The following is a 10,251-nucleotide window of genomic DNA, read 5'->3' as shown; positions in this document are numbered from 1 at the left end:
CCCCTTTCAGTCTTGGCTTCCATTACCACACAATGTCCCGTCTCATTCTCAAGCACAAGAGGTTCCCACTTCTAAACTTCCCTTCGCCTATGCCAGCGAAGGGGGCCTCGTAGCCTGGTGGATAGCGCGCAGGACTCTTAATTCTGTGGCGCGGGTTCGATTCCCGCACGAGGCAGAAACAAATGGGCAAAGTTTCTTTCACCCTGAATGCCCGTGTTACCTAGCAGTAAATAGGTACCTGGGTGTTAGTCAGCTGTCACGGGCTGCTTCCTGGGGGTGGAGGCCTGGTCGAGGACCGGGCCGCGGGGACACTAAAGCCCCGAAATCATCTCAAGATAACCATCTCAAGAAGATGCCTCTCCTTCCTCTTTACTCCCCCCCCACGAAAAAAAAGGTTCCTCTGTACACAACACATGTACGGTTACTTGTAAAAGCACCTTCATCACCTTCAGTGATTAAGTGCTTAATTGCACACTAGTTTCTCTATCAGCTATCTCACCCTGTCAGAGTAAAAGAGACAAATGTATGTGAATGCATGTGTGTGTATATATGTATATGTACGTACGTGTGTGTGCATGTGTGTGTGGTGCATTTCCCGCAGCCTTTCCTCATAACTCATGCCTCTTAGTTCTGGGACTAGTCTAGTAGCATACCTTTGGACTTTTTCCAGCTTCGTCTTGTGCTTGACAAGGTACGGGCTCCATGCTGGGGCCGCATACTCCAGGATTGGTCTTACATATGTGGTGTACAAGATTCTGAATGATTCCTTACACAGGTTCCTGAACGCCGTTCTGATGTTAGCCAGCCTCGCATATGCCGCAGACGTTATTCTCTTTATGTGGGCTTCAGGAGACAGGTTTGGTGTGATATCAACTCCTAGATCTTTCTCTCTGTCTGTTTCATTAAGTACTTCATCTCCTATTCTGTATCCTGTGCCTGGCCTCCTGTTTCCACTGCCTAGTTTCATTACTTTGCATTTACTCGGGTTGAACTTCAACAGCCATTTGTTGGACCATTCACTCAGTCTATCCAGGTCATCTTGTAGCCTCCTACTATCATCCTCTGTTTCAATCCTCCTCATAATTTGTGTGTGTGTGTGTGTGTGTGTGTGTGTGTGTGTGTGTGTGTGTGTGTGTGTGTGTGTGTGTGTGTGTGTGTGTGTGTGTATAAAGTATATATGGAAACTCATCAGAATTACATTTCACCTTTGTAAATGCACATTAATGACACTATGTAAAAGACACATCGAACACTTTATGTAGGGCATACGTAAATCTGTGTGTCTATGTATTTACGTATGTAGGTTAGCTTAGCATTTTAAAAGCACCGAATCACCTTCTGTGGTTGATTGTTCAATAAACCCCTGAACTATATGTTTAACACATCTCTCACCATGTCCATGGAGGACAGAAGAAAATGTATATATGTTGGTTAGCATTGTTAATGTGTGGCCACGTCTGTGGTAGAAAATAATAATAATAAAAAAAACTGCACACCCACTAGGCCTACTTTTACTCACCACGGCACATTTCAATTGGTAGTAGAGCATTAAGGCACTTGTAAACCATTTCTCAACAGTATGTTTTTAGTCTAAATTACATATAAAAAAATTATAATATTTATGATAGATCATACTTATCAAATCAATCCAACACCACTTAAACTCGTTTTAATGGCTTTCAAATTATAATAATATATGGTCGAAAGAAAATGTACATCTGAAATCTTTAGTATAAAGATAATGTTAAATAAAATGGTCATAAAGTCTTCAAGAGGACTTGTATGGCAGGACGGGTATGTGCTCCTCGCAGGTTTCACCCCAATATTTCATCTCTCTCACCATATTTACATATTAAATCGTCCAGAGAGTAAAGTCACAACATCGTCACCTTTCTTTTCTGATGTGTGGCTTGGGTGGGTAACACTTTTTGGCAGAATACTCCTGCGCGGGCCCTAAACCTCTGGCTGGCCCACCAAGTTTTGCTTGTGTCTGTCCTACACTGTTTTGTGTTGGCTTCAACCGCTTCTTACGTCTAACACATTCAACTTTTATACAATTCCAACATCAAAGAGGTTCTTTCTGACAAGTGTACGACTCTTCTGCCTCTATTGTGCTACAGTGTACTCCAGGATTGGTGCCTTTTTTTGATAATTACTTACTAGTTTGCCTCTAAGTTTCTTCCATTTTACCCCCAAATTCTAACATTCTCTGAAACTAGCTGACTATTATAATTATACGGAGTGAAAGATAGATTAAATTGTTAATGCAATAATCTCCATTAAAGTCTAATAAAATACCTTATTGTGCCCTCTGAAATCCTTTTTTGCGCTACCGCTCACAGGGCGAGCATGGGGTGCACAATCAACTAGCCGCTTCCGGCAGCAACAATCAATCAATTGTAAAGCAGTTTAATAATATCGTGGGACCAATTTACCAGCGATCACACTTGATCTGAGGATTTACTCTGAATGTATTCAAAGCAGTAACCTGTGGTACACATTACGTTATCTTGACCTTGGCTTCCTTACCTTCAGGTTACCTTGAGATGATATCGGAGCTTACCGTTACCGAGGCCCGGTCGCCGACCAGGCCTCTTCGTTGCTGGACTGGTCAACCAGGCTGTTGGACGCGGCTGCTCGTAGCTTGACTTATGAGTCACAGCCTAGTTGATCAGGTATTTTTTGGAGGTGCTTGTCAAGTTCTCTCTTGAACACTGTGAGGGCCTTGTCATTGTTTTGTATGAAGACGGTGAAGAAAGTTTGGGTCCATGTCATTGAAGAAGTTTTAAACAATCTCAAGTGGAGTGCCTCAACGTTCACACCTAACCTTGGCACATTTCCTGGGCTCTTCCTCCTTCCTGGAACCCCCATAGTGGCATGATGTTGCACATGCTGCAAAGCCGGTATCTCTACTCTTAGGATGAGCGACACTCTCCCAATGAACTCGTCCTTCGAGGCAAAATGTAATTCTGATTTCAATGTTAAACCCCACGTGAGGAGGCCGCATGCTCCAGGCCCCGCCCTCCAGGCCCCGTGAACACGACCTCTCTCTGATAACAGCTGGTGAGGGAGGCCAGGCACAGCCACCAACACCTACGTCAGAAGCAGGTCCGCCGCCGCCGCCAGGAGGTTCCCCGTCAAACATTCTTAAACGTGATATTGTCCCTTTCAGGCACTCTCAACATGGCACCCTTCCCCCTCCGGCGGCAGCGTCCTCGAGTCGAACATTTAGTGATAGAGGACAAGGTTTAGCTAACCTCAATACAGTCCTGATGAACTAGTTAATTAAATTGTTGTTAGAATTCGTCTTTCTTCACTGTGTAGCAAACTAACAAACGAACTCGACAAAAACCTCCAAAGAACAGGAGGAGCTGTGATTTATACGTCAGAATTATATATATATATATATATATATATATATATATATATATATATATATATATATATATATATATATATATATATATATATATATATATATATATAAATCACTAGGATAAATAAATCCACAAGGGCCGTGATGAGGGTTCGAACTCACGTCCGGGATGATCCCAGCGTCTGGGATCATCAGAACTGAGAACAGCTTGTTGGCAGAGCCCGAGTGCATGGGGGGAAATTGTGTAAACTCCTGGTTTGTCTCGGAGATTGATTGATGAAGATTAAGCCACCCAAAAGGTGGCACGGGCATGAATAGCCCGTAAGTGGTGGCCCTTTTGAGCCATTACCAGTATCAAGAGCTGATACTGGAGATCTGTGGAGGTGCGACTGCACCCTGCGTGACGGGAGATGTCTCCCACCTCGGAGAGGTTGCAGGATCCGTGTGAATTCAGTGGAATTCCCGGTTGCAATTATTTTACCATGTCGTGGCCTAGTCGACTAAGGCAGCGTCTGGGATCAATCCGGGCCTGAGTTCGAACCCTCATCACGGCCCTTGTGGATTTATTCATTTGATTCATCTCGCTATTGTGATTTATGAGTGTGAATCACCAGAAGGTTCGAGAGCGGACAACAATTTACCTACCAGAAAACTATACATGTGTTCACTACACTGGTGTGGAATTAGTCACATTAGAATCACTGCAAATAACAGTGAGGTGCATCAGTTACCCCATCACACCCGCCACCCCTGAGAGGAGGTACCCACCAGAGCCAGGCACACCAACAGCACAAAGGAACTATCAATGTTGTGTCCAGCCGACGTGAGGGGGGGGGGAAGCTGTGATGAAGGGGGGGTTGAAGGGGGAGGGGGGTTGAAGGGGAGGGGGGGTTGAAGGGGGAAGGGGGGTTGAAGGAAGGGGGGGTTGAAGGAGGAGGGGGGGTTGAAGGAGGAGGGGGGGGGTTGAAGGAGGAGGGGGGGGGTTGAAGGAGGAGGGGGGGGGTTGAAGCAGGAGGGGGGGTTTGAAGGAGAGGGGGGGGGGAGGTTGTAAGTGAGGGTAAGGTAGGGGTGTTAAAGTGGAGGGGGTGATTTAGGGTGGAGGGGGGTGATTTAGGGTGGAGGGGGTGATTTAGGGTGGAGGGGGTGATTTAGGGTGGAGGGGTGATTTAGGGTGGAGGGGGTGATTTAGGGTGGAGGGGGTGATTTAGGGTGGAGGGGGTGATTAAGGGTGGAGGGGGTGATTTAGGGTGGAGGGGGGCGGGGGATTGATTTAGGTTGCAAGGAGGTTTAAGATGGATGGGGGGGGGGGATTATGGTGCCAGGGGTGAGGGTGGAGACGAGCTGTCAGCCTCACCATGATTTACAACGTTCAGGGGAGGGGGGGAAGGGGAGGGGGGGAAGGGGAGGGGGGAGGGGATGAAGAGAGAGACAGAGCCGTGACCGACGCCACACACCCAATAAATTTCAACCTTTATCTCGTTAATTATTTGCTAACATTATATACGAGCCCAGACCTGTTGCTCTTGCAGAGGTGACGTCACGTGACCCGACGCGACAGTGACCGAGTACACAACCCCCGCTGGACATCAACGACGACCTCAACGTCGTCCTCAACGTCATCAACGACGTCAGCATCCTAAAATTTCTAGACGTCCACAACGACGTCATCTTTCCTTGCGATGATCTTACTCGAAACAAGTGAACATTTATACTAGAGGGAAGTATAGAGAGCATCAGTCACGCGTTGGACCAGGTTATCACCAGTCCAGCCTGCCGCCGCCCCTCTCCAGGTAAATTCCTTCATTCTCATGACGTGATGTAAAATACCGAGACTTCCGCGAACTAGAGTCAGGTCTCTAATATAGAGTAACACAGCACCTTGAGCGAGCGAGGCTCTATCAGGCCCACACATTATCTCCTCTACCACCTCGTAGCTTTTATTACGGAATCGACCAAACCTTTAAAAATCCGGCTTATCGGTAGAGATTAAAGCATCGTATATTGACGTTTTCAATCTAAGCAACAGCCTCAATATGCTAGGTAGGTTGCTTGGGTTCGTACGTTTCTGGTTCGAGAAAACAGTTGCATTTTTTACGTAGTGACAAATGGAGAGACGAGGGAGGCTTGTCAAGAGTCAACCCGTTCTCGCAAATTCGTAAAGTCAATATTGACTTATTAACTACGTGCATTATAACTACTTATTAATTACGAAGCAATAAGATGCTTATCTTAACATACTAAGTAGGTTAGGTAAGGTCGGTGTTTTCTATGAATCTTTTTAAGGGTATCTATTATGTTAAGTATGTCACCTATGCACATATTTAATAAGTCAATATTGACTTATTAAATTTGCGAGAACGGGTTGCAAGAGTACAGTAGAGAGGTTCCTCCCCCCCCCCCCCCCCCCCCCCGTGATATACAGGCGGCGTCAGCTACTCTTAATCGTCCACAGCGTCAAATTCCTGTGCTTTAGTGAATTGTAAAGCCCCGCAATGATAACGTTTCCTAGGACTAAAGAGCATTGATCATGAAAGGTTAGGTGGGCTGCCTACCCCCCAATGTCACCCCCATCTGCAAGACCATCACCACTCACACCAGCTCCAGTAACCACCCCCACTCGCCATTAACACCTTAACTACGCACATGGGGGGGGGGGGTTCAACCCCTTCCCTATTGCCACTCCCTCTAGCTACTGTTGTACTCACCAATCAGTGACCGCGGGGACGAAGGGGAATTATCAAGAGAAAGCGCCAAACCAATACGACTATACAGCACTGGGAAGGGGTCAGGATAAGAATTTGGGGTGGGACGGGGGGAAGGAATGGTGCCCAACCACTTGGACGGTCGGGGATTGAACTCCGACCTGTATGAAGCGAGACCGTTGTTCTACCGTCCAGACCAAGTGGTTGGGTGACTGCGGGGACGAGACTTGGCTCTTTATGTAGTGCAAAGAATTGTTGTACAACTGCCTTGACTATGATGATGAATTAAACTATGATAATGATCTGAGATCTGCCAAATGTTGCCTTAAAGGTGTGGGTGGAGGTGGCTTCCACCACCTCACTGCACTCCACAGGTTGGCCTCCGTTGTGTCACTCCGGCCAGAATGTGGCCCCTAGTGCCGGGTGCCACCGGTCGTGCTCACGCGGCACTCAATCATTGCCATGAGGAGTGCCTGCGTCTGTTGACTGTCGTCGGTGGTGGTGGTGGTGGAGGCTGTAGTTGTAAGGGTCGGTGCTGGCAGAGTGGGTGGTGGTCTTGGTTATGGTTGGTGGTGAGGCCCTGATAGTGGCGGCGGCGGCGGTGATAGAGGCGGGTCGGCGCCAACATACCACACACACTTACCAGTGGTGACACAGAGAGACGCCAAACACAACACGCTCGGGACAAGGCTCCTCCGGTAAGTGGGACGGCCAGACCTAGACCCCTTCACCTCCCCCCCCCCCCCTCCCAGCAGTCACTGACAGCCAAGAACCTTCAGCAAAACAGCCGTGGAGCTCTTTATCGTTATTAACTACGGGGGTTGACGATACGGATGATAGCACTGAGTATGCCTGCTAACCAACCTCGAACAAACCTGTAATTAGTATCCAAACTCTAAGAGGGGGTCGCTAAACAGTCCAGCACTTCACAAGTCAAACCGGATGCAGCTTCCGAAAAGGAACTCACAAACGTCATTCAAGACGCAAGTTTTCTTAACGCGATAAATTGTAGATGACTGCTACATCTGACAACCTTCATCACAACTGAATGTATAAAAAATCATCACCGCCCCTCGAGGGAAAACTTCGTATCAAGCTACCAGTCACCATCATATAAGCGTCCCCCTGGTGTGAACAGTGACTGCGCCTACCGGTCACCACCAGTGAGTGTCCTGATGGTGTGGAGCGGGGGACAGAGAGAGCCTATGAGAACCAAGACAATTTATCTCCCCTAACACCTAAAAGCTGAAGTTCAACCTATAACACACTTACACTTTACCCGGACGGCCCAGGAGACCACCACTGTACCGGTGTTGGTCTCCCACTCGCCAAAGAGCAACATGTACTACCTCAACACTTCACACCGAAATGTTCCCTACTAAACTGTCCTGTGAACGCGCACACACAACACGCATAACAGTGAATGTAATAATTAACAATCATTGAAAACCTCCAAGAAAATCTGTCATCGATGTAAACTATCTCATCCACGTTCTCCTCCTCCAGAACACGCAGTTGCACATTAATCTCGTGATCAACTGTGTCCCTAATCACGTATGGATCAATAGCAATCAAATCGTGTACAAACCTTTCAGAGAGGGAACAGGCAGACAAACTGTAAATCACGCAAAAGTGGAAACACTGAAGCTTTTAGGTCATGGAGACCAATGGCCTTCACAACCCAGGCCAACATGGATTTCGAGCGGGAAGATCGTGCCTCTCACAGCTACTTGAGCACTACGACAAAGTCACTGAGGCATTAGAAGAAAAACAGAATGCTGATGTGATATACACGGACTTCGCAAAGGCTTTCGATAAATGTGACCATGGCGTGATAGCACACAAAATGAAGTCAATGGGAATAACCGGTAAAGTAGGACGCTGGATACTCAGTTTTTTGTCAAACAGGACTCAGCGAGTAACGGTCAACCATATAAAATCTAGTCCAAGTGCAGTTAAGAGCTCTGTACCTCAGGGTACAGTCCTTGCACTGCTGCTTTTCCTTATTCTCATATCAGATATAGACAAAAATACAAGTCACAGCTTCGTATCATCCTTTGCAGATGACACAAAAATCAGTATGAAAATTACCTCGGCTGAAGACATTGAAAAACTTCAAGCTGATATTAATAAAGTTTTCGACTGGGCATCAGAAAATAACATGATGTTTAACAGTGATAAATTCCAGGTACTCAGGTACGGTAAAAATGAGGACCTTAAACATAATACAGAGTACAAAACACAATCAAATGTACCCATAGTAGGAAAACAGCATGTAAAGGATTTGGGAATAATAATGTCTGACGACCTAACGTTTAAGGAGCATAACCAAGCAAATATTGCGACAGCCAGAAAAATGATAGGATGGATTACGAGAACTTTCAAATCCAGGGATCCCATCACAATGGTTGTACTCTTCAAGTCACTTGTGTTGTCCCGTTTTGAGTACTGCTCAGTACTCACTTCCCCCTTCAGAGCAGGAGAGATTGCTGAAATAGAGGGAATACAAAGAACATATACGGCACGCATAGACGCAATAAAGCACCTAAATTATTGGGATCGTCTCAAAGCCCTCCAAATGTACTCACTAGAAAGAAGACGAGAGAGATGTCAAATAATATACACATGGAAAATACTGGAGGGCCAGGTCCCAAATCTACACAGTAAAATAACAACGTACTGGAGTGAACGATATGGAAGAAAATGCAGAATAGAACCAGTGAAGAGCAGAGGTGCCATAGGCACAATCAGAGAACACTGTATAAACATCAGAGGTCCGCGGTTGTTCAACGTCCTCCCAGCGAGCATAAGAAATATTGCCGGAACAACCGTGGACATCTTCAAGAGGAAACTAGATTTATTCCTCCAAGGAGTGCCGGACCAACCGGGCTGTGGTGGGTATGTGGGCCTGCGGGCCGCTCCAAGCAACAGCCTGGTGGACCAAGTCAAGCCTGGCCTCGGGCCGGGCTTGGGGAGTAGAAGAACTCCCAGAACCCCATCAACCAGGTATCAACCAGGTATCAACTGATTCCAGTGGGAACACATAACCCTATTGCATTCCTATTACCTTCCGGGTACGGTTCACCCATTCAGTTACTGGCCAGACCCCAAACAATATTTAAACTGATCGACAAAAGCAGTCGTCTTTACTGCACCAATTGAGAGAGGTCTCTCCTGCCAGACATATCTATATCTAAAAATATAATTATTATCTGCGACTGTCATCCGAAAGTAGAAAGCCAGATGCTCGAGGCTAGCCTCACCCAACTTTCCAAGCTCATACATAAGGGAGGATGCATGTGTCACAAGCTATTACGGGCTGTTCATGCCCATGCCATCTTTTGGGTGGCTTAATCTCAATCGTCACAGGCCAGTCAGGGTCGGCCCCAGTGCCACCCTTTAAGAAATATCGGCATCTATGGTGACGGCCTGCAATTTTCACGAAATCTGAAATCAGGTATATGCTTTCCATATCGTTTTGTCAGTTTTTTAGTGCTTCACAATAATTTGTCTCTGAGCAATGGTGGAGATGTAGGGTCTCGGTCGGTCGGTCAGGCTCGGTCGGGCTCGGTCGCTCTCGCTCGCTCTCGCTCTCGCTCTCTCTCTCTCTCTCTCTCTCTCTCTCTCTCTCTCTCTCTCTCTCTCTCTCTCTCTCTCTCTCTCTCTCTCTGCACTAATGGAAACATGCCGTGATGACTCGTATGATTTTCTCTAGTATGGCGGGAAGCATCATCGGATTTAGGTATTTTTTTAGTCACAGTATTTTTTACAGTATTTAGCTTCAGTATTTTTTTTTAAATTAGCACATTTAGGGACATCTGAATTTGAGCAGCAACGCTAGACTATATGAAGGGGAGTACAGTGACTCAAAAAGCTAGGTACGTGGTGCTAAAAATCCCCACCACACAGGATGGTTAGTCATACAGAGGCCTGTGATAAGCAGTCTGCACTGGCAGACTCTGCTAGTAATAAAACTCTATGGTTTTTTAAACGAATGTTTCAAATCTCATCTTGAGTTAAAAAGAAAACACAGTACACCATGAGGCAAAATAGCTAATTTAACAGATATCTGATCATTAATGATGTTATTAAGTGCTTCAAGTTTCCGAGTGAATGCGACGAGGAACTCTCCAAACAAAACAAAACAAAATATTACAAACAAATTTTAATTTT

The sequence above is a fragment of the Procambarus clarkii genome, chromosome 27, assembly GCF_040958095.1.
Source record: "Procambarus clarkii isolate CNS0578487 chromosome 27, FALCON_Pclarkii_2.0, whole genome shotgun sequence".
NCBI classification, from domain to species: domain Eukaryota; kingdom Metazoa; phylum Arthropoda; class Malacostraca; order Decapoda; family Cambaridae; genus Procambarus; species Procambarus clarkii.
The sequence above is the reverse complement of the archived record's forward strand: the minus strand, read 5'-3'. Positions refer to the sequence as shown.